Source organism: Oryctolagus cuniculus, chromosome 16 (assembly GCF_051225735.1).
Source record: "Oryctolagus cuniculus isolate XC-2025 breed Fujian yellow rabbit chromosome 16, ASM5122573v1, whole genome shotgun sequence".
In the NCBI taxonomy this organism is placed as follows: Eukaryota; Metazoa; Chordata; class Mammalia; order Lagomorpha; family Leporidae; genus Oryctolagus; species Oryctolagus cuniculus.
The window spans coordinates 72,793,567-72,816,181 of NC_142882.1; positions in this window are offsets into that span (position 1 = coordinate 72,793,567).

Here is a 22,615-nt window from a genome sequence, read left to right on the forward strand (position 1 = left end):
TTTTTAAAAAATTTATTTTATTTATTAGAAAGAAGAGATACTGAGAGAGGGAGAGCCAAAGAGAGAGAGCTTCCATGCACCGGTTCACTCCCCAGTGGCTGCAATGGCCGGAGCTGCACCTATCTGGAGCCGGGAACCTGGATTCCCCTCCAGGTCTCCCACATGGGTGCAGGGGCTCAGTACTTGGGCCATCTTTCACTTCTTTTCCAGACCATAGGCAGAGAGCTGGATCAGAAGTGGGGCAGCCAGGACCCAAACCAGCGCTTGCGGGGGGGGGGGGCTCCAATTGAAAAGGAAACAAAGTTGCTAAGCCTTCGCTCAACAAGGCCGCTAAGCCTTTCCTCGAGTTTGCCACACTTCCGCATCCCAGTGACTCAGCTTTTCCAGCAACCCAAGATGGCCCCGGGTGAGTCCTCAGCTGTGATTGGCCCTGGAGGGCGTGCCCAGCTCGTGTCCTGCCTTACCTTTCAGCTGGTTGGCTCAGTTCCCTTGTGCCCTGGACAGCCCCTTTTCTGTGGCTATAAAAGCTTTTCCCCCTCCCAATAAAGTCGAGAACCCGGCTGCGCCCTGGGCATTGACTGATCTCCCGGGTCTGGTGTGGTTCCTTTGCCGCCGACACTCATAATCCCGCTCAGTCCCTGAGCTCCCCAGGCTGGCCCTGAGGAGCTCTATCGGAGCTGCTGCCCCGTGACGAGCAGCAAGTGCTTATATGTGATGCTGGAATCACAGGCAGGGGTTTAACCCACTATGCCACAGTGCCGGCACCAATCTGAATCTTTCTTCAGTGTGACAATTTCTCTTTGTTCTCCAGAGCCTCCTGCTTGACCTGAGGTCTCACCGTGTGTGCTGACTTCATTGTCCATCACTGAATAATAAAATAAAGATGATTTCATATTTCATGCTGACTCCAATATGTGACTTGGGTGAAGTCTTTGACTTAGGAAGAATACCTACCATCCCTGTTCAATGTTTTGAACTGCCATTTCTTCGATCAAGCATCTGGTTCACACTCTACATTGCTGTAGCTGTATCCTGCTTTTCTGCTTGTCTTCTGAGAACAGATGCTAAATTATATTTGCTGCTTGCTCACCCTAAAAAAATTCAAAATTGACCATCTCTTTTATTTTAATTTCTTGCCAGCCAGAAGGGTATTTGGTTACTTGATTTTGCAGTCCCTCCTTTCCTTTTCTTCTTTTTGTGGTTTTCCTTTTTTGGCCAGAGATCCTGCCAGATTCCCACCACCCTCCTCTTCCACTGGTTTTCCAGCCCCCACATTCCACTCATTTCTCCTCCCCAAACAGGAATCTAAGATTTTTTTCCTAACATTTATTATGCATTTAGACCATGATTAGAAGTGCTGCCATAAGCTATGATAAGATTTTCCATCTTCACAAAATGTGATATTATGCTCCTATTTAAAAGCAACAGAGTTAAAACGGAGAGAGAGAACATATTCAAGGAAAAAGAAGTTCTACATTTCTGAAATTATTTCAGTTAGAACACAGGTACAGAGTGTGCTGTAAACACTTCACTATAATACAATATGCACTGAATTGCTACTTTTATTGCTCACAAATGGAAGAAAGAAATAATAGTTGAGGGAATGAAAATTACTGACCGATTTTGTTGATTATATACATTTGCTATAGGGTCTTCTACATAGTGCCTAATGTGGAATTCACCCAACCATTTCATTCCATAAAGAGAAAAAAATTACAGAGCCACCATTTCTCAGATCCTCTAAACTTTTAAAATAGAAATAAATAGATTTTACAAATGTTTTTCTTAACCCTGATAAAATAAAATGTTCATAGCAGGGTGTCTGGTAACAAACTGTCTTTTGAAATTGCGACAGGACATTCCATATGCCTACTGGCCATTTAATTTAATGGGATTTTTATTAGTGTACATACACTAGTTATTTAAACCACAGGGGTCTTTGCAGGTATAGGCATGAAAAGAAGAGAAAAGGAAAACCAGAAGCTACAATTTAAGTTTTTAAATTAAATACTTACATTTTGTATTCATTTATTTAAATTATATTCCTACTAACTTGTTTTTTCCAAAGCATTATGTTCACTATCTCTTTTAACAGGTGCAAACCAATATACGACATAAGAGATTTGTTTCTAAATCCTTCATTGTTTTTCAGCTCTAAAGATGGTACTGTTGTAAATTTGTGACTCTATTTTATTTAACTCTGATAACAGACAACTCCAGATAAACAAACAAAACTTTTATTTCTGAAAACAAACACACTTCCATACCTGCTACCATATTATATTTACTCAGGATTCATCTAGCGCCAAATATATGCAGTATAGATTAATATCATAGATGTCACTTTATGTTTAATATTCAAAAGTCTCTCTAATAGAAATTCAGAAATTCTGCATCTATGCAGTTAAAATTTCATTTCTCTTTCATTTGGAATACTGTTCCTATTAAGCTATCATATTAGTAATACAATATTTGTTCATTTTTTTTCTTTTTTAAATATTTCCTTAAATTTTCACATAAATATTAGGCTTGATATGGTGTTAGAATCATTCAAAGGACTAAGTTAGTATATAAGTAAAAGGTCATTTTTGTGTAGTTATTTTAAGAAAAATAATAATTTGATCCTGTTTAGAAGTGGGGCACATGAAATCAGAGTTCAAACTGATTTTGAATGAAATATAATAAAGTATGGGAAAGAAGGATGAGGAGGAAGAGACGGAGCAGGGGAAGAAGAGGACAAAGAGGAAGGAAAGATTGAGTTTTGGAACAGCTGGAGCCTATTTGACTCCAAATCAAAGCTCTTTGTGCTTTTTTATATTCCTTCAAGTTTTAATAGTCCATAAATACTGAACGTCTTGCTTTGTTTGCTCCTTATATGTTTCTGCATTACTTTGGTTCACTATTAGATGGAACTCAAATGATGCGTAATACATCATCCAAAACAAGAAACTTTTGAAAGTTAAAAGTGTTGCAACTTTCACTGGGGAAATAGATAAGTTAATCAGCTTGATGATGGCGATCACTTCATGCTATATACAAATAGCAAAACATGACATTATACACCTTAAATATGTATTTTTATTTTCAATTATACCCCAATAAACTTTTAAAAAGATACCTGTTTAAGCACAAGAAATAATATTGCAACATGCAGACTAACAAGCATAATGGTACTTAGAAGATTTCATAGAGGGGCCGGCGCTGTGGCACAGCGGGTTAAAGCCCTGGCCTGAAGCACCAACATCCCATATGGGCACTGGTTCTAGTCCCAGCTGCTCCTCTTACAATCCAGCTCTCTGCTGTGGCCTGGGAAAGCAGTAGAAGATGAACCAAGTCCTTGGGCCCCTGCACCCAAGTGGGAGACCCAGAAGAAGCTCCTGGCTTCTGATCGATACAGCTCAGGCCATTGCAGCCATCTGGGGAGTGAACCAATGGATGGAAGACCTCTCTGTCTCTACCTCTCTGTGTAACTCTGTCTTTCAAATAAATAAAATAAATCTTAAAAAAAAAGATTTCATAGAACATGTGTTATGAAAAAACTGCATGATTTTCAAAAAACTTTTTGCACCAAAATAAAACTCTCAATTCCATTTCCATGAACTTTTTGAAAAAGATTTAGGTATTTTTTAGAAAGCTGAGATTGAGAGAGAGAAGGGGGCAGAGAGAGACAGCAAGAGATTTTCCATCCACTGGTTCATTTCCTAGTGGCCAAAATGGCCAGGGTTGGGACAAGCCAAAGTCAGGAGCCTGGAACGTCATCAGGGTCTCCCATGTGGGTGCATGGGCCCATGCACTCATAAGCAATGCTGCCATCACAGCTTGAGGGTTAACCAATTATACCACAACACCAGCCCCTTCATAAACTTTTTGAACTACCATCAAATATTCTTAAAATAGATAACAGAATAATATCTTGGAGCAAACCTGCAATGTATTATCTGTGATTTTTATACTAAATATCAAGTGAAGGGGCAGGGTTGTGGCATGGCAAGTTAACCCACAACTTGCGATGCTGGCATTGCACATCCAGAGTGCCAGTTATGTTCTCTGGAAGATTTCTAATTATTTGGAAAGTGAGCAATACATTCTCAAAAACTCATGATTCAAAATAGAAATAAAAATTAAAATCACAAAGTTGTTGAACACAAAAATAAAAACTTCATCACATACTCCTTGGTGGGATGCAAAACTGACCGCACAACTAAGATAGAAATTCAAAAGTCCTAAAATTGCCAAAGTAACTTTTAAGAACAAAATTGGCGAAATTAAGTCAACTGTAAAAGATTGCTTTTAATGCCACAGTTTTTAGAGTCTAGTACTGGTGTAAAGATAAATACAGAGATCAATGGAAAATGAGTGCAGAAGTCGACCTCTGCGTATGTGGACAAATCCTCCCCTGTGCTTGTTATTACTTTCTATTGAGATACAAAGAGGGGTAGAGGTAGAGACAGACAACTGAGATACAGAGTTCCTATTCACTAGTTCAGGCCCCATGAACCTAAATGCCTGTGTCTGGGCTAAGTTGAAGCCATGTGTCAGGAGCTCAATCCAAGTTTCCCCAGGAATGCAATTATTTGAGCCATCACTTGCTGTGTGCAAATGTGCACATGAGTGGAAAGCTGAGTCAGGAGCCAAAAGGAATTGAACCTAGGTACTCTGATGGGGGACATGGAAATCTCAATACTGGGCTAAATATTTTCTAGAGTACAAGTTATTTGCAACATATATGATAGAAATTCAGTGAAGAAAATATATCAAAAATAGTTCTAGAATAATTAAATATTCATAAACTGAAAAAATATCTGATCAAAATCTCAAGCTACCAACAAAGTAACTCCAATGGAATAGTCATTTGTGTAAAACAATGATCTTCCAGGTTCTACAATGCCCCGAAGAGTTTGAGAGTTTTCAGTGTGTTCTCTAAATTTAACTGTCATCTGACTAATAACTGATTAAATCAAATGAAAACATCAGTGTTATATAAAACTTAAAGATTTTAAAACTTACAAAATTAATCAGTCTCATATAGAAGATACATGCAGGATCTGGCACTGTTGACTGTAGGTTAAACTACTGCTTGTGATGACAGCAACCCATACCAGAGTGCTTGTTCCAGACCTGGTTGCTCTGCTTCCAATCCAGCTTCTTGCAAATGCACCTGGGAAGGCAGCAGAAGTTGGATCAAGCACTTGTGCCCCTGCCATCCCTGTGGAGACCAGGATGGAGTTCCTTGGGCCTACATTTGGCTTGGCCCTGCCCTAGTTTTTCCAGTCTTTTAGGGAGTAAACACTGGAAAGAAGATCTCTCTCTTGCTCTGTTACTCTTCCTTTCAAATAGATAAAGAAATCTTCATAAAAAGAAAATACATATAATAACAAGGAATGTATAAATATGTTTCTGAGTGTTATATGTAAGATTTTGGGGCTACCTGTTTTTTAAAACTGTTTTACAAAGAACTTTGTGAGTTTCATTCTGTAACTTCATGCTGTTGCTAATTTTTCATAAAATGGCTATCATAGGATTATCCACTGTCAGCTGACTTGATTAGCCTTGGTAGAATAAAAGGAAAGGTCATTTTTAAAAAGAACAATTATAGTAAATGTCTTTACTTCAGTGGAAGCTCATCATAATGCTAGATTTAAAAGATCATATTACCTCCTGCCTTATAGGTTAACTGTTGTTAGGTTTTTATTTTAAAAGTCATTATATTCTGAAAGGCATATTTTAAATATATAAATCCAGGTAAAAAAGAATAACCTTGTAATGATGGTCTCCAGCTTATGGAACACTGACATTGTACACGTTTCAGCCACCCTATGTCACCTGGTCTTTTGAAATAGCTTCCTAACTTCTCCCTCTGCTTTGATTTTCATTCCTCTTAAGATAAGCCTCCGTATTTCTTTCAACATGATCCTTCTTCAAAGAAAGTCTGCTCATATTTATGACCTTGAAAACATTGTGTGATGGAATAAAATGTACATTCCTTAGCATAAGCAAAAAGTCCTTTGAAGTACAATCCATTTCTACCTTTCAATGCCATTGCTTGTCATGACAAAATTTCAGAAAAAGAATACAAGCTTAACAGATCTTCATCAGAACAATGTAAGGGGATATTATGAGAAATTCAGTCTAATAAGCTAGCTGAGAAATGGAAACCTTATTTTGATAATGCAAGTAGAAGTTTGCATGCAATTCAGAAATTGCAGTGGTTGGAATTATTGTGGTAGGAGGGGAGGAGCTGATAAGGATGACAGGTTTGTCAGGTGACTGTAAGTGCACAAAAAAAAGACACACGTGGATGGGACAAGATAATTCCACCCTTAAACACACTGATTTTCTTGAAGTGTCTGTGGCATTTTCAGGTCTTGGTATCTGTGAGACATGCGGAATATATGTCTGAACCTTGGGAAGTGACAAACATCAGTGATAAATAATTGGAATTTATCAGTGATAAATAATTGGACTTTTCAGAAGACAGACAATAGGTCAGATAAAGAATTCAACCACTTGGAAAGTTTTTAGTCTGAAAGAAGCAAAGTAAAAATGGATTTCTGGTATAATGGTGAAGCTGGGAACGGGAAAGAAATGGTTAGTGTGCCAAAACAAAACCACCTGCAGCACAGTGACCCCCGAGTGTGTTGTTACACAATTCCTCATAATTAAATTTGACCTGCATGAGTAATTCTGGCCAATAAATTCTGAGCAACAGTGACATGAGAACATCACTCATTTGAAATGGCAAAATTCTTCAGATGGTGTAGGAGCAACAGGGAGAAAACACCCCTACTAACTGGCATTGAGATTGGCATGAGCAGCAGTAAATCTGACTGTGTTAATCCAAGGAGATTCCAGGGTTCATCTGTTGCTGGAACATGGACTATCTCGTCCTGCCTAAAATGATAGGAACTATCAATGTCCTATGACCAAGTAAAATGTGCATCTTAAGAATAGAATCTCTTGTCCATCTCTCTGCCTCTCAGGTAAACAATAAATAATTTTTAAGCAGGCATTTAGTTTGGTGTATAAGACATCTATGTCTCACATTAGAGTGGCGATTTCCAGCTATGGATCCTGACTCCAGCTTCCTGCTGTTGAGGGGTGGCTAAGACCACGTTCTTGTCGCTGACCCAGTAAAGAAATTGATGTTGAGATATAGGTAAAGACCATCAGAGTAACAAGATTCATTTGAATGCAAAGCAAAAGTATGCACTCAAGGGATGCAGGCACATCAGGTGTGTATAGAGATTGGTGCTTGGGTTGGTGGTTAGTTTAATTAATATTTGTTACGGGCAGAGTTTGGGGTGGGGCTTGAGTGCTGCCCATATCTTTGTCCCCTTTTTGGAAAATCTTGAATATGCCATGATGTCAGGTACGTGATGGGGATTAAAAGTGTTATCTTATTATAGTGACCTTACTAAGGTCATTGCAGGGATGCAGCTCAAAGCTACACTGGTTATTTTTGGCCAATTCCAGGTCTATATATCTATATATATTCCATATATATGGAAGCATGGGAAGAGGATGGTTTGAGTGCTGGAGGTGGAGCTGCAGTGCAGACATAGCTGCAGGGAGGGGCTAGCCAGGTCAGCTGGAGGTAGCAATGATGATTCAATTAGTGGGATCCCTGCTGTGTGTGTGTGTGTGTGTGTGTTTCTGTTTTTCAAATAAATAATAGATTAAAAAAAAAAAAACTTACCAAAGGAAGCTACCATATATAAACCAGGCAATGTGAAATCCAATATTAAACTACTTGCAGGGGCCAGCAGTTGGTTAACGCCCTGGCCTGAAGCACCGGCATCCCATATGGGCTCTGGTTCAAGACCCGGCTGCTCCACTTTCTGTCCAGCTCTCTGCTATGGCCCAGGAAAGCAGTAGAAGATGGTCCAAGTTCTTGGGCCCTGCACCCATGTAGGAGACCGGGAAGAAGCTCCTGGCTTCTGGCTTCAGATCGGCACAGCTCCAGCCATTGTGATCAACTGGGTAGTGAACCATTGGATGGAAGACCTCTCTCTCTCTCCCTCTCTCTCTCTGCCTCTCCTCTGTCTGTGTAACTCTGACATTCAAATAAATAAATAAATATATAAATATATAAACCTACTTGCAATCGGCAATTTCCTGAGAATTAGTGGTATTAGAAACAGTTTCTCCAGAAAACAATGACAGAAGCCAGATAGTGGTTAAACAATTTACAACAAATTATTCCTTGCTTGATGGCTAATTTGCAAAGGGGCAATGGTTTAATTCAATGTAAAGTAAATAAGCAAATTAAATACAAAGTTTTATTAAATTAACAGGAGTTGTTAGGCATTTTTAAAAAGCTCTGAGATAGTGATATTATTGAAACTGTCATCATTACAGTTACTACAGTACGTAGATTCATTAATAGTCTGTTAGAGGGGCTGGTGCTGTGCCATAGTAGGCTAAGCCTCCGTCTGCAGCCCCATCATCCCCTGTTAGTGCCAGTTTGTTTCCCAGCAGCTCCTCTTCAGATCCAGCTCTCTGCTTATGGCCTAGGAAAGCAGTGAAAGATGGCCCAAAAGCTTGGGCTACTATATCCACGAGAGAGACCCGGAAGAAGCTCTTGGTTTCAGATTGGCCCAGCCCTGGCTGTTGAGGCCATTTAAGGAATGAACCGGCAGATAAAATATCTCTGTCTTTCCTTCTCTCTGTCTGTAACTCTGAATGTCAAGTAAATAAAAACCTTTAAAAAATAGTCTGTTACACGAAAAGTAAAAGACATCTCATTGAAACAGAGAATAATAATAAATCATTTTGACTTGGATATGGAAATCCAGTATTTAGAAATTATTTCTGATTGAATTTTATTTAAAAATTTCATGAATCAATTTTAACAAAAATCAAGTTTTCCAAAGTTCCCCCTTTTAGCAATCACCAGATATAAGGATGGCTAGATGGAATTAATGAAACAAATTTTTCCAATATACTGAAAACTTTTATTTATATGAAAATGTTTTGGGATTTTTTTGCATTACCATGAAGTCTAAGTCCCTAGTTTTGTGTTTTGTTTTGTCAAAATATATTGAGGACTTAAATTTTACCATATATACATTAGGTTAAAATTCCATAGGATATTTCCATATAAGAAATTTACCATTTAGAGATTTTATTCTAGAATCTATGGAGTACTTACTGTTTTTATTTTTTTGAAAAATGAGCAGAGTTTTCTGAGTACACTACGCTGTACTTATTTTTACCTTGTTAGAAGAAACAACCTACCAGAAGTTAATTTGGTGGGAAGAAAATTCTAGAACTTTGCACAGGGTTTCTAATTGAATTTAACTGGATCAAGACTAATGCATTCTTTTAACAGGTCTGAGTCAGTTTCTAACTCTAAGGAATGTCACTTTACTTTTCTGTCCTTGGCTGGCATTATAAAAGAATGAGAACTGACACACATTATAAACCAACTTCTGCCTTTCTCCTGAAGTGTCAGTTTTCTGTAGGGAAGAAGGGTGATTACTGACCCAGTGATAGAAGTGACTGTCCATGTACTTGGAGCCCATGATGCTAAAAGCAGGTAGCAGTTATTATTGTGTCAGTTAGTCTCCTTTATTGCAAGAACCTCTCCAACAAAAAGGGATTCAGTATTGCTTAAGCTCTGCTGGCACAAATAGTATCACTGGAGTCAATACTTTTCAACCAAAATAAGACTGGTACCATCAATAACTATACTTTGTATTTATATATTAGGACATTCCATCCTGTCCCAGACACAAGGCACCAGATATTTACAATCAACATGCATCTTTCATTTGCTCATATATCAACCTAAATGAATTGACTATTAAAAGTTGTAAGAAACTGTGCTAGGAACACAAAGTATAATCTAACAGAGATCTAACCCTCATTTGTTCATAGTAAAATTGATAAAGAAAGATGTATGAAGAAGATACATGTAATAAAATGTAGTAGACAAGGTGACATGTTCTACATATGGTTGTTAGTTGATAAAAGAAAAAACATCTACTTCTTTTTGAAGTAATGCCTATGCAGAAATATCTGTGAGCCAATCTTTAAGTTCTATACTTTCCAGTAGGTCACAGAAGAGGCTGAAGGTACAATAAGGGGAGCATGCCATTGTAGGTGTGACTGGAGATGCATATAGAAAGAAGTTCAAAGGTAAAGCTAGAGAGAGAATAAGCCGGGGCGTGGAAGCCTGGTAGTCTACAAAAAAGGAAATGGACTTTATTTCGTAGTCACTTGAGGCTCAATAACTATACACACATGCACCACATATAAGGGGGCTTAAACGGTTCACGGATATTTGGAACATATACATACACGAACTTTGTGAAGACCCCTAACACAAATTCCTGTACAATATGTTGTTATCTCTAAGTTTATTGAAAAGTTCTTTTTGTATTTAAAACTTTATCAACAGAATAACAGGGGAATTACACCTTGGATCAGATTACCTGTGTTTAGATCCAACTCTGTAAGTAAGCAGCTGTAGTATGTGCATCTCTGCTTTCCCATCAGTAAAATGGGGACAGAAAACACCAACTAGTAGGGAGTGTCATCATGAGGATTGAATGATATACTGTAGTTAAAGTGCTAAGAAGTAAAAGCCCTTCCAGAGCACTAGTGTGCAAGATCATTAGAAGATCTTGGATCACATTTCTGTAACAGTGAACACTTATAAAAAATTTTTACAGATAGAAGAAGTCCCTATCTTTGTTCTTAAGAATATTCAGTTATTGCAGGATAAAGTGCTCATACCTTAGCACAGGGAAAAATTCTTCAAAATCTTATTGAGTTTGTACTTTTGCAACTTCTTCTATTGCTCCAAAAGAAATTATGAAAAAGTAGGCCAAGTATGAAATATATGTATTAGTTACATTTAAGGAACTTATATCAACAGAGTAGAAGGGACTGCATTGGAAGGAACAATACTTTCTAGCCCAGGTTTCAACTTTGAACCAGACAGATGATAGATCCCGTCGGCATATAAGCAAGACTGTTCCACAAGTGTTCCAAGTCAAGCAAAGTTCTAAATTGGAGAAGATCATGTGGCATTTGATGATATGCAGTTTTAGGTTAAAATAAGACCTCCAAACTGAACCAGGGTACTTTTCCCAGAGCAGGGGCTATTCCAAACACCAATCTGTCATTTAGCCACAGCGACCCCTGGCAGGGATTAATTATTGAGTAGAGCAGAAGGGTGTGGCAGAAGCCAGGTAAATGCATCGCTAGAGAAGATCTTCATGATGGATTGTGCTGGATACAGAATTGTGGCGTGTGACCCTACTCTGTGCTCCCATAGCGATACACAAGGAAGAAAGCTGAGTCTAGGAATAAACTCCTATTATTTTTGTATTTTGTCAAGTTACAAGTATGCCTTCTCTAAACTGTCACTCAAAGCCAGCACCCACAGAATTCTCCAGAGTCCAAACATTTGCCCGGTGAAAGATAGAAGTCCTGCCAACACAGCCCCAATGTCGCTGTATGTGGAAAACTGTTCTTTTAGATTTTTCAACTTTTTGTTGGCTCTTAACCCTAGCTATGAACTCACAACACTTGAACCCTATATCTATGAGTTTGGGAAGAATTCTTCATTTTACCTTTATTATTTTAAGAATCAGATTCAAGAAGTCTATATTTGCTTCTGATGCAGCATCAGTCACTTTTCTGCTTTTATCTTATGCCTAAAAGCTATCTGCAGTATAATTTATCAATCCCTTAATGAAGAAGTTGACAGAAAGTGTCATCAACTCAGTAATTATGACTTCTTTTCCTAGAGGACATAGGAGACAGAAGTGAAGTCGGGGAAGTCTAAACTTCAAACACCTACCCCCTAGTTATTCCTGTTTTCACCAACACAGGAACCATTTTACACTTCATTAATGATTAATAGAAATACAGATGTGCCCTGCTTTGAGAGAGTTAGAGCATGTAAAATTCACATGTTCTGAATAGATGGTGAGTTTTATTATGTTTTGATATGTTTCCTTGAGTGAGGCTTTTAATACATTTAAATTATAGTTTATTACCAGCTAAATGAGTTTCTCCTAACTTCGAGAATACTTTGATTCTGCCAAGGAAAGATAATATATATTTTTTCCTGTGTCTTTTTCAAAGAATCTTTAAAAAACAAAAAGTAAATGTCTTGAAAATGTCTATGTGTGAATTATTTTGTTTTCCAAGAGTTTCTTTGTTTTTGAAAGGCGTACAGCAATAGTTCTTTATTTTCTGGTAAATATTTGAATCAATGTTTATTGATTCCACCTATCAATAGTTCAGTTTTACTTAGTGTCCACATGATTTCTTCAACTTTTAGATACAGTAGGACTTCATGACATGCTGATCTCATACTGTTTTTGCATAAGCACAAGTTTTACTCATATTTATTTTTAATAAAAATAAATGACAAATCATATAAATTACATTATCCTTAGTTTATACATTTTATCAAGTTTTCCTTTTGAGATAATCAATACTATTTGTCACAGCATGATTATTCATCCCTATTCCAAGATTATAAATGTGCTTTTCTGACAGAAAAAGTAGAAAACAAAAATGCTAACTTTAATTTCAAGACATTTTAATTAATAGAAAATAATGTAACTAGAAATTCTAATTCTTTATTTTTTTTATTTGATAGGCAGAGTTAGACAGTGAGAGGGAGACAGAGAGAAAGGTCTTCCTTCTGTTGGTTCACCCCCAAAATGGCTGCTACAGCACCAATCCAAAGCCAGGAGCCAGGTGTTTTCACCTGGTCTCCCATGCGGGTGCAGGACCCAAGCACTTGGGCCATCCTCCACTGCCTTCCTGGGTCACAGCAGAGAGCTGGACTGGAAGAGGAGCAGCTGGGACTAGAACCTGGCGCCCATATAGGATGCCGGTGCCGCAGGTGGAGGATTAGCCTAGTGAGTTGCGGTGCCGGCCCCTAGAAATTCTAATTCTAAGGTGAGAAGACATTTATGAAAAGTTAGATGGATTCCAAGCAAGTCCAATGCTATCCCCAGTCAGACCTGAGGGAATTCAGCAGGATTGGTAGGTACCTGTTTAATTAATGTCAAAGATAGCTCTTATAAAGAAAGTCTTCTCCTTCAAATCTCCTAATTGTGAATGAATTATTTTCCAGTTAGCCTATGCATCACTACCGTGCACATGGAGTCCCATTACTAACACAATAGTAGATGACACTTAGGGTTAAAAGGGTAACTCATGGGGCACATACTGTGGTGCAGCAGGTAAAGCCACCACTTGGGATGCCCATATCCATATCAGAGTACCAGGGCTCAAGCTGCACACCTTCTTCCTGCTAAATGTACATCCTGGAAGAGAGCAAAGGAAGAGGCACGTAACTAAATCCATGCCACTCAAGTGAAGGAGCTGGATCGAGGTCAGGGCTCCTGTCTTCTACTTGGCCCAGCCCTGGATGTGGAGGGCATTTAGGGTCTGAACTGATGGAACGATCTCTCCCTCTCTCTCTCTCTCTCTCTCTCTGACACTCTGTCTTTCCAGTAAATCTAAATAATATATAAGTAAATATTTTTAAAATAAGTTAACCCATAAAAATGGGTGTAAATAATGTCTGGACTAATGACTTTTAATAAACTGGCTTTCTGTAACAGGCTTCATGGGGCTCTTAGTATACCTTCAGTATATTTTTCTGTTATTAAATATTCTGAAATACGTGTGCTGAGAAACTGTCCTTATAATTGGGTGACATAAAAGACCATATGGTGAAATGGGTGTGACCAGTGATATTTATTGGGGGTAGCAAAAATATTGTGGGAAGAGGCATCAGGATCTATCAAAGACAGAGTTTGAGTTTTCTTGCTTCTTAACTCTTCACTTTCTCAGAACTTTTCACTGTCCATGCTAATCACATAAGATGCCCACCCCTCTTCGACTTATTTCCATCTCTTACTCAACAAAGATTTTTTTCAGTGTGACTGATGTAAGGGCTGGAGTACACATAGTTCACGTTTCAGATATCTGTTAGAGTTAATGGCTAGAGTTTGCAATATTTTTCTTTTAAAAAGATCTTTTAGACTGTAATAAAACATTGTCATTTGATGAATACTTGCCATGATTTCAGGAACATTTTGAGAGCTAAGGTAGGCTGCAAGGAAAATATGTTTTAAATAAATAAATAATTAATTTAAACTGAAAATTAACAATAAATAAAATGACTCTTTCAGATCAACTGACTACATTTTGGTCCAGACAACTCTTTCCTGAGAATATACTATTTAACTTTTAGGAAAGTACATGATTGCCTACTTTCAGTAGGAATTCGGACAAGGTTATCAGAACATCTAAAATTTATTAACCATAAAATTCTGAATATAAATTCAAAGAATGTAGTTCTCTTTCTCTTTATCTTGTAGAAGTCAATAGCATGGGGCCCAACAGAATTTCTGCAGAATTATCTCTTTGGCATCACTCACTGCTATATTCTTATTCTTAAAGTGGTAAAGCAATGTAACTTAAAAGATGTTATTGCCACAAGTAGGAAACACCTTTTATGAAGGACATCACTAATTTTTTTGAGAATCAGACTGATTTCTTTAGAATAAAATTGAATGTAAAGCTATCCAAGGCCATTGGAATAAGTTCCATGGTCATGCAACATGAATCCCTGTGAGAACTGTTACTCTTCAATTAAGAGTAAGAGCACCAAACAGTTTTGTAGTGTTCATTGCTAATCACTCAAAATTGTATGTCTGTCAATTAATGGTTGTCAATGAATTATTATTGATAGTTGTAAGAACTACTTTAAAGAAATGATATGTAAACACCAAAACATGGACACCCCAGCTTCCTAAACTGATGATGCAATTTGGAGATTAGAGAAAGATGAATATAATCACTGGGTCAGGAGAAAGATCTTAGTGGATCACATATTTGCTAAGTAGTACATCAGTTCTAAAATATAGGCATAAGAAGATGTTTATTTGGGGGCTCCATAGAAGTTATTAGCTTCAAAAGAGCTATGATGGCCTTTTTATTTTACCTGTATATTACTGGAGAAATACACTTGCTGTTTAAAGGTAGAGCTTAGTATTTTTATATCTTGAAGGACAAGCATTCATGTAGAATACCTATTGCTTTTTTTTCATAGTTAAAAAGCACAGATTTTGGAATCACACAGTCAGTTGTTAAAAATCTGGTTCTACATTTGTTGTTTGTAGAACGTGGACAAATTCATTTTACAAACAAAATCCCTTAAAATAAAATAAAAATTTAATTTAAAATTAATTATATTTGTAGTATCTTTCTGTAATGATGTTTTCAGGACTAGTACAGAGATTATAGTAAAATCATGTAAATAAGTGCATTTGTTTTTTATTAAATGTTATTAACATCACAGCAGCATAAAGAGCATAATTTGGATTTAAAATTTACATTGCAAATGTGGAGATGCTTAAAACTTTTTCCCATAATTTAATCTCAAAAAGTGATTTTTGAAATGCAACTTTAGGATCATGGAGATGCCATAAAAACCCTAAGAGAAAAGTATCTTGCTGAATATATTTTGTAAGGTGTAAATTTTTTTCAATCTTGATGTGTCACTGATATGGATGCTTGGTTTTACCTTTGGAATTCTTCCTTTTGTGTATGTAAAGTACTACTAGCCAGCCTGTGTTTTTCAGGATCATCTTCCACCCAACAAGCAAGAATATGCCTGAAGTAGACAGCTCTAACCATTGGGCTCTCATATTAAACCAAAAACTATGAGAAATTGAGAAGGCATTTTGCTGTTGCACTACTTTCTCACTGTGGAAGAGCTTGTCTTCCATGGAGCTGTGAGGATTCCATGGAAGACTGGATGGTGAGACATCAACAAGTAGAAGAACATGTCATCCCAAACAGCTCAAAAGCCAACCAGCCAACCAAGGGTACATGCTGGTTGTGGACCAAATGTTGAAGACACTGACACAGGATACCCAGCTCTCTGGGGTTGGGAAGAAAATGGGATAATGTGCTCATTTCCACATTTCTCATGTGACCCCTACGTAAGATAACAACTCTGACACAACTACATTAGAAATCCAGTTGTAAAGTTTCTGATACGCCAAATTATACCACAAGTAAAATTAAATGTAAATATGCTATTGATAGGACAATAAAGGATAGATAACACAAGAGGACTTCAGAAAGTTCTTGGGAAAATGAAAATAAAGTTTGAAATAAAAATATTTTGAAGTGAAGGCATTGTTGTTCATTAATATGCATTTTTCATGAGCTTATCAAAGACTGCTTCTATGTATACATTTTAAGATTTTCTTTTTTGCTTCAAAAGAGTGATTTTTAATTGCATTTTCTATGAACTTTTTAAAGTATTATTCTTCCCCTAATTTAAATACAATATTTAAATAATATAAATAATAGATAATCCATTAGAATATTGTCATTAAAATTATATGGGTAATATCTGGATTAATATTTCATTACTACAGTCATTCTATGTGTATTGTAAATGTTCTCATGTTAATTAAAAATATTTGGAAGGAATACATGATTTTACCTTATTTGACCCCTTTTCTACACTAGTTAGACTTATTTATACTACATTTGAAAGTTACAGCTTTAAATGTACACTCAGCAGGAGTAGAATCATGTTAGCTTTGAAACACAGTACTTCTGACCCTGAGGTAGAGTAAATTTCTCATTATAAAAGAAATAAAAAAGTATTTTATAAAGCAAATATGACTTCTATGCATTAAATATAAGGTCTATTTGAAAGACTCTGTTCTTAAAATTCATTGCAATGTTACTACGATTTTATCGTAAGTTCTTTTTCTTTTCATTTACATTTTTGTAGTAACTCATGATCTTTGAAATAAACTATAAGTAACTTCCTCTGAACACTGGTTTCTCTGCCATTTGTAATATGATATATTAGATATTCTAGATATAATTCACATTTAAATATAAAGGTCATTGGTAGATAAGTGATAGATATCAAACACTTAGTTTTTCTTTTTATAACTCTCCTGTTCATGTCTTTAAGCTGTCCAGTTAATTAGGCCATGTGAGCATTGCCAAGAGCAGACCCCAGAGTGAGTAGCTTATAGCCAATACAGAGCAATTGGAGGAAGGAAAGTGGGAGCAAACACTTGCCAAATTGATTCTTGAAATCAAAACAAAAGCATTGTAATAGATTTCCCAAATTCAGTGGTCTATGTTTAAAAATTCAAATAATATACATATAAAATAAGCCCCAAATGAAAAAGTAATAAAGTCACATTTAATTGTGTATATGTAAGCAACAGTAGTCATATTTACAGGCGGTCAGGGAAGATAAAGATAAATCCGTAACTCTTACGATCTATTGGTCTATCATTTTCCTACAGGATTTCTGGATAAGAAGGGGAGGGCTGTGCTCACAGAAGAAAGGCTTGCTTACTAAATTTGCACCTCCCTCCCCAGGTGGAAAGAGTGAATAGATACATGTAAGGGCCTCTTTTGTAGGGTAGTGAGTTGTGCCACAGTCTGTGACAGTGGCATTCCATAGGAGTGCATGTCAAGTTCTGGGTGCTCCATTTCTGACCCAGAGCCTTACAAGTGTGCCTGGGAAAGTAGCAGAAGATAGCTAGAGTGCTTTGGCAACTGCCACCCAAATGGGTTCTGGACTCCAGCTTCGCACTGGCCCAGCCCTGGGTAGTGAATGGAAGATCTTCCTCTGTCTCTCCCTCAGGCTATAACTCTTTCAAATATGTAAACAAATCTTAAATGCAACATGAAGATTTTATCCATGGAATTTGTAACATGACCCCTATTCACCTCTAGTAACAAGCAGGGCAGAATGCAAACACTTGTGAAGACGATGTAAACTCGTGCTAACATTTAACCTGATGTAAATCTGTTGTGATGAGTTCCAATTTGGGATACTTGCTACAAAAGTAATGTATGCTAATAAAAAAATTCCCAAAGCATTGTATATCTTAAATATGGACACATCTGTGCCTAATAAATAAATAAATATATGTATATATATTTATAAAAGTACATCTTCATGTGGAAGCCATTACAATTTTTGTTCCTTATTTTATTATTTAAAAGTTTGACTTACATCAGATATTTGGAAAACTTTATGGGGCACAGGGCAGTACCTCACTGGGCATAAAGTGTCAACTAATCAAGTCAGGCCAGCAAGCTCCCCACATTGCTACCCTTCCTCCACGTTTAGTACCTACCCCGTTCTCTCCTCTAGTTCCTTACGAAAGATTTTAAAACATTATTGCGATTTTTACTTATCCCACTATGGTACACTAGAACCAGTTACTTCTACCTGTTTTGATACCCTTAATTCAACCTCCTGTATACTCACAAAATCTTGTGTGTATCTCCAGGGGGTGATAGATAACACATGAATATATACACCATTCAGTCAAGTACACATATTTAGATCCTGACTTATACAATGCATCAATGTGGAAAAATAGTAGCAACATTTAGGAAAATTGTTAAGGGATCAACATGATTTCATATTGAGTTGCCACATCAGGATACTCAAGAGCAGCCAATTCAGCAATGGCACTAGCTAAAACAACTTTGTCATCAAACCCTATGGCCAAATGCATTAATTAATTAATGTACTAATTAAAATACAATGGAGATAGAATCAAGTTTAAATATTAACAAATCTGTGAGGTTAATTAAGTATTCTTTAGATATTTCCACACCAACAAAATTCATAGAATATTATTATTAGGTATGCTTTGTTTGATCCATTGAGAAAGCATATTACCAAGGGATTTGTTTAGAATGATTCACTCCTGAGAATATGCTTCTTAACATGTTCATTGGATTTGTATAATTAGAATTACTCTCCTTTTAATATCTAATATAACATGTTTGATAACATTACATATATAGAAGATATATTTATTTTGATCTCTTAGGATAATGAAAAATCAAGTGAGACTTCTGTTTAGAATATCCCTCCTCTTTTTGAAGACACTGCTGGAGAATTCCATTTGTACATATATCATTGTCTACTATTCTACTATCATAGTCAAATTGTGAAACACTGAGATTTGACAATGCAGCATGAAACCTCAACTTCCCCAAGTACTAATTAAAGCAAGTTACTTAACATGTTCAAGCTGCAGTGTTTTTTATAGGTCTATTGTGGATAATGGGTAATGAATGTTAAGCATTTAGCATAGAGCTTTGCATGAAATAAACCCTCCATTACTTTAGGTTTCCATAATTATCATCACCATCATCTTTATAAATACTACAATATGTATTCATTACTCTCAATGCAATTGGGGAAGTACGTACTTTCAAAGTGTCTAAGGGGGATTGTCTTTGTCTATAATGATGCTTCTATTATATGGTTTCAAAAAGGGGCAGATATTTTGGTGGTGGTTCAGAAACAGAAAAGTGCAGAATCAATTATAAAAATGAAATGGAAAGTAAATCAAAACACTTTGCTAACATAATCTTTTTTTTTCTTTTTTCTTTTCTTTCTTTTTTTTTTTTTTTTTTTTTGACAGGCAGAGTGGACAGTGAGAAAGGTCTTCCTTTGCCATTGGTTCACCCTCCAATGGCCGCTGTGGCTGGCACGGTGCGGCCGGCGCACCACACTGATCCAATGGAAGGAGCCAGGTACTTATCCTGGTCTTCCATGGGGTGCAGGGCCCAAGGACTTGGGCCATCCTCCACTGCACTCCCAGGCCATAGCAGAGAGCTGGCCTAGAAGAGAGGCAACCGGACAGAATCTGGCGCCCCGACCAGGGCTAGAACCCCGTGCGCCGGCGCCGCAAGGTGGAGAATTAGCCTAGTGAGCCACGGCGCCGGCTGGTAACATAATCTTTTCTAGGAGTGTTCATTAGTTTGATTTAATTAATTTGAATTCTTAATGGCTTATTGTATATACCAGCCAGGGTATCTCAAAAGGTTGAAAAATCCAGTGTTTTACAATAAAATGGATACAACTGGAAATCATTATGCTTAGTGAAGTAAGCCATTCCAAAAAGGCAAATATGAAGTGTTTTCTCTTATACATGACAGTTAATATAGTATACAAAAATGAATAGGTATGAAATGGGCATCTTGTGATATGATTGTTGTTTTTAGCCCTTGTTTATACTCCATGGAACTGTGATCTTCTTACCTTTTACTTGTTGAATGTTGTGATTAGTAGTGAATTAAACCTGTGATTGCAGAGTGGATTTAAAATATGTCTTCCAAATATTAAAGGAAAAAAAAGGAAGGAAGGAAACAGAGGTTTGAGGGAGGGAAAAAAGGAGGGAGTATAGTATGCTTATCAACTTAGAACTGTATCTATGAAATGCATGAAATTTATTCTACTCATATTAATAAAATAAAATTTAAAAACTCCCCAGCTCAAAAGAAAAGGTTGAGTTTCAAATTATATCTGTGACATTTTCTAATGAAGAAAACTTTTAGATATTAAATGATTATGTTCCATGAAATTTTGACAGTCATATATATTTGCTGTTTTGCATTAGAGACATTAATTTTTTTTATTTTGTAAAATATACTGCCTTTTACTCTTCTGTCATCACTGCTGCTGAATTTACTACTTACGTATTAGAAATTTCATAGTAAATCCATGTGACTCCCACTATTTATATGGAACCCATCATTGTATTTTGGTCCCTATATTTGACTTATGTAAGTTTATATTCTTTTCCCTAATACTAATATTTAAAATATATGCATGTAATTTTAAGATATTTTGACATTTGTTAAGAGATTTTATGGTTGTACATTTCACACCCCAATTATTTTCCTCAAATAAACTATATTTTAAAACAGCAATTTTATTTTTATCAGTATTTTCTTCTTCTTCTTTTAATAGTAAACTTATTTCCATTTAATTTTAGAGATATTGAGTATATTTTCACATAAAAATTATTTTATATTTTGTTATACATACAAATTAAAATGCAACTCATTTTTGGATGTTTACATGTTATTTATTTATTTAAGTGTCATTACTAATCATACTCATTGTCTTTGATCTAAGGAATTTATACTTTTGTTCAATGCTGCTTTCTTTCTAGCATGATCAACTTGCCTGTATTTTAATACAATTCTGCCCACAATAGTAAGAACTCAAGCAAAAAAACTTGCTTGATCTAAAAATGGAAACTTTGTTGTTATTTTCATGACTCTTAAGGTAGAACATTATTAAGTTTATTCTTTGAAAAAATAATAATTACTAGAAGTTGGTAATCTGAGAAAGAAGAAATAACAATGAAAACCCAAATAGCAGCAATAATTATGTAAATTCCTGTATGTTTTAAAAATAAATTCCACTGATATATTGAATTTTCTATACATACATATATATATAAATATATATAATTTTATGTCATTTTTTAAGGTTTTTTTTAAACTTTTATTTAATGAATATAAATTTAAAAGTACGACTTATGGATTACAATGGCTTCCCCCCTATACCGTCCCTTCCACCCATAACCCTCCCCTTTCCCACTCCCTCTCCCCTTCCATTCACATCAAGATTCATTTTCGATTATCTTAATATACAGAAGATCAGCTTAGTATACATTAAGTAAGGATTTCAACAGTTTGCTCCCACACAGAGACATAAAGTGAAAAATAATAGATGATTTTTTTTAAATGATGATGAAATCAGATCAGACCTATTGTCATGTTTAATCCCAGCGAGAGTCAAGTTGGGAATTGATAATCTCTTTTTTTTTTTTTTTTTTTTTTTTTTTACAGAAGATCAGTAGTATACATTATGTAAAGATTTCAACAGTTTCCACCCCCATAGAAACACAAAGTGAAATATACTGTTTGAGTACTCGTTATAGCATTAAGCCTCAATGTACAGCACATTAAGGATAGAGATCCTACATGAGGAGTAAGTGCACAGTGACTCCTGTTGTTGACTTTACCAATTGACACTCCTGTCTATGGCATCAGTAATCTCCCTATGCTCCAGTCATGAGTTTCCAAGGCTATGGAAGCCCCTTGAGTTCTCCGACTCTTATCTTGTTTAGACAAGGTCATAGTCAAAGTGGAGGTTCTCTCCTCCCTTCAGAGAAAGGTACCTCCTTCTTTGAAGACCTGTTCTTTCCACTGGGATCTCACTCACAGAGATCTTTTGCCAGAGTGTCTTGGCTTTCCATACCTGAAATACTCTCATGGGCTTTTCAGCCAGATCCGAATGCCTTTAGAGCTGATTCTGAGGCCAGAGTGCTATTTAGGACATCTGCCATTCTATGAGTCTGCTGGGTATCTCACTTCCCATGTTGGATCACTCTCCCCTTTATTTATTCTATCGGTAAGTGTTAGCAGGTACTAGACTTGTTTATGTGCTCCCTTTGAGTCTTAGTCCTTTCATTATGATCAATTGTGAACTGAAATTGACACTTGGAATAGTGAGATGGCATTGGTACATGCCACCTTGATGGGATTGAATTGGAATCCCCTGGTATGTTTCTAACTCTACCATTAGGGGCAAGTCAGCTTGAGCATGTCCCAAATTATATATCTCTTCCCTCTCTTATTCCTACTCTTATGTTTAACAGGGATCACATTTCAGTTAATTTTCAACACTTAAGAATAACTGTGTGATAATTACAGAATTAAACCAGTCATATTAAGTAGAACAGACAAAAAATACTAAGAG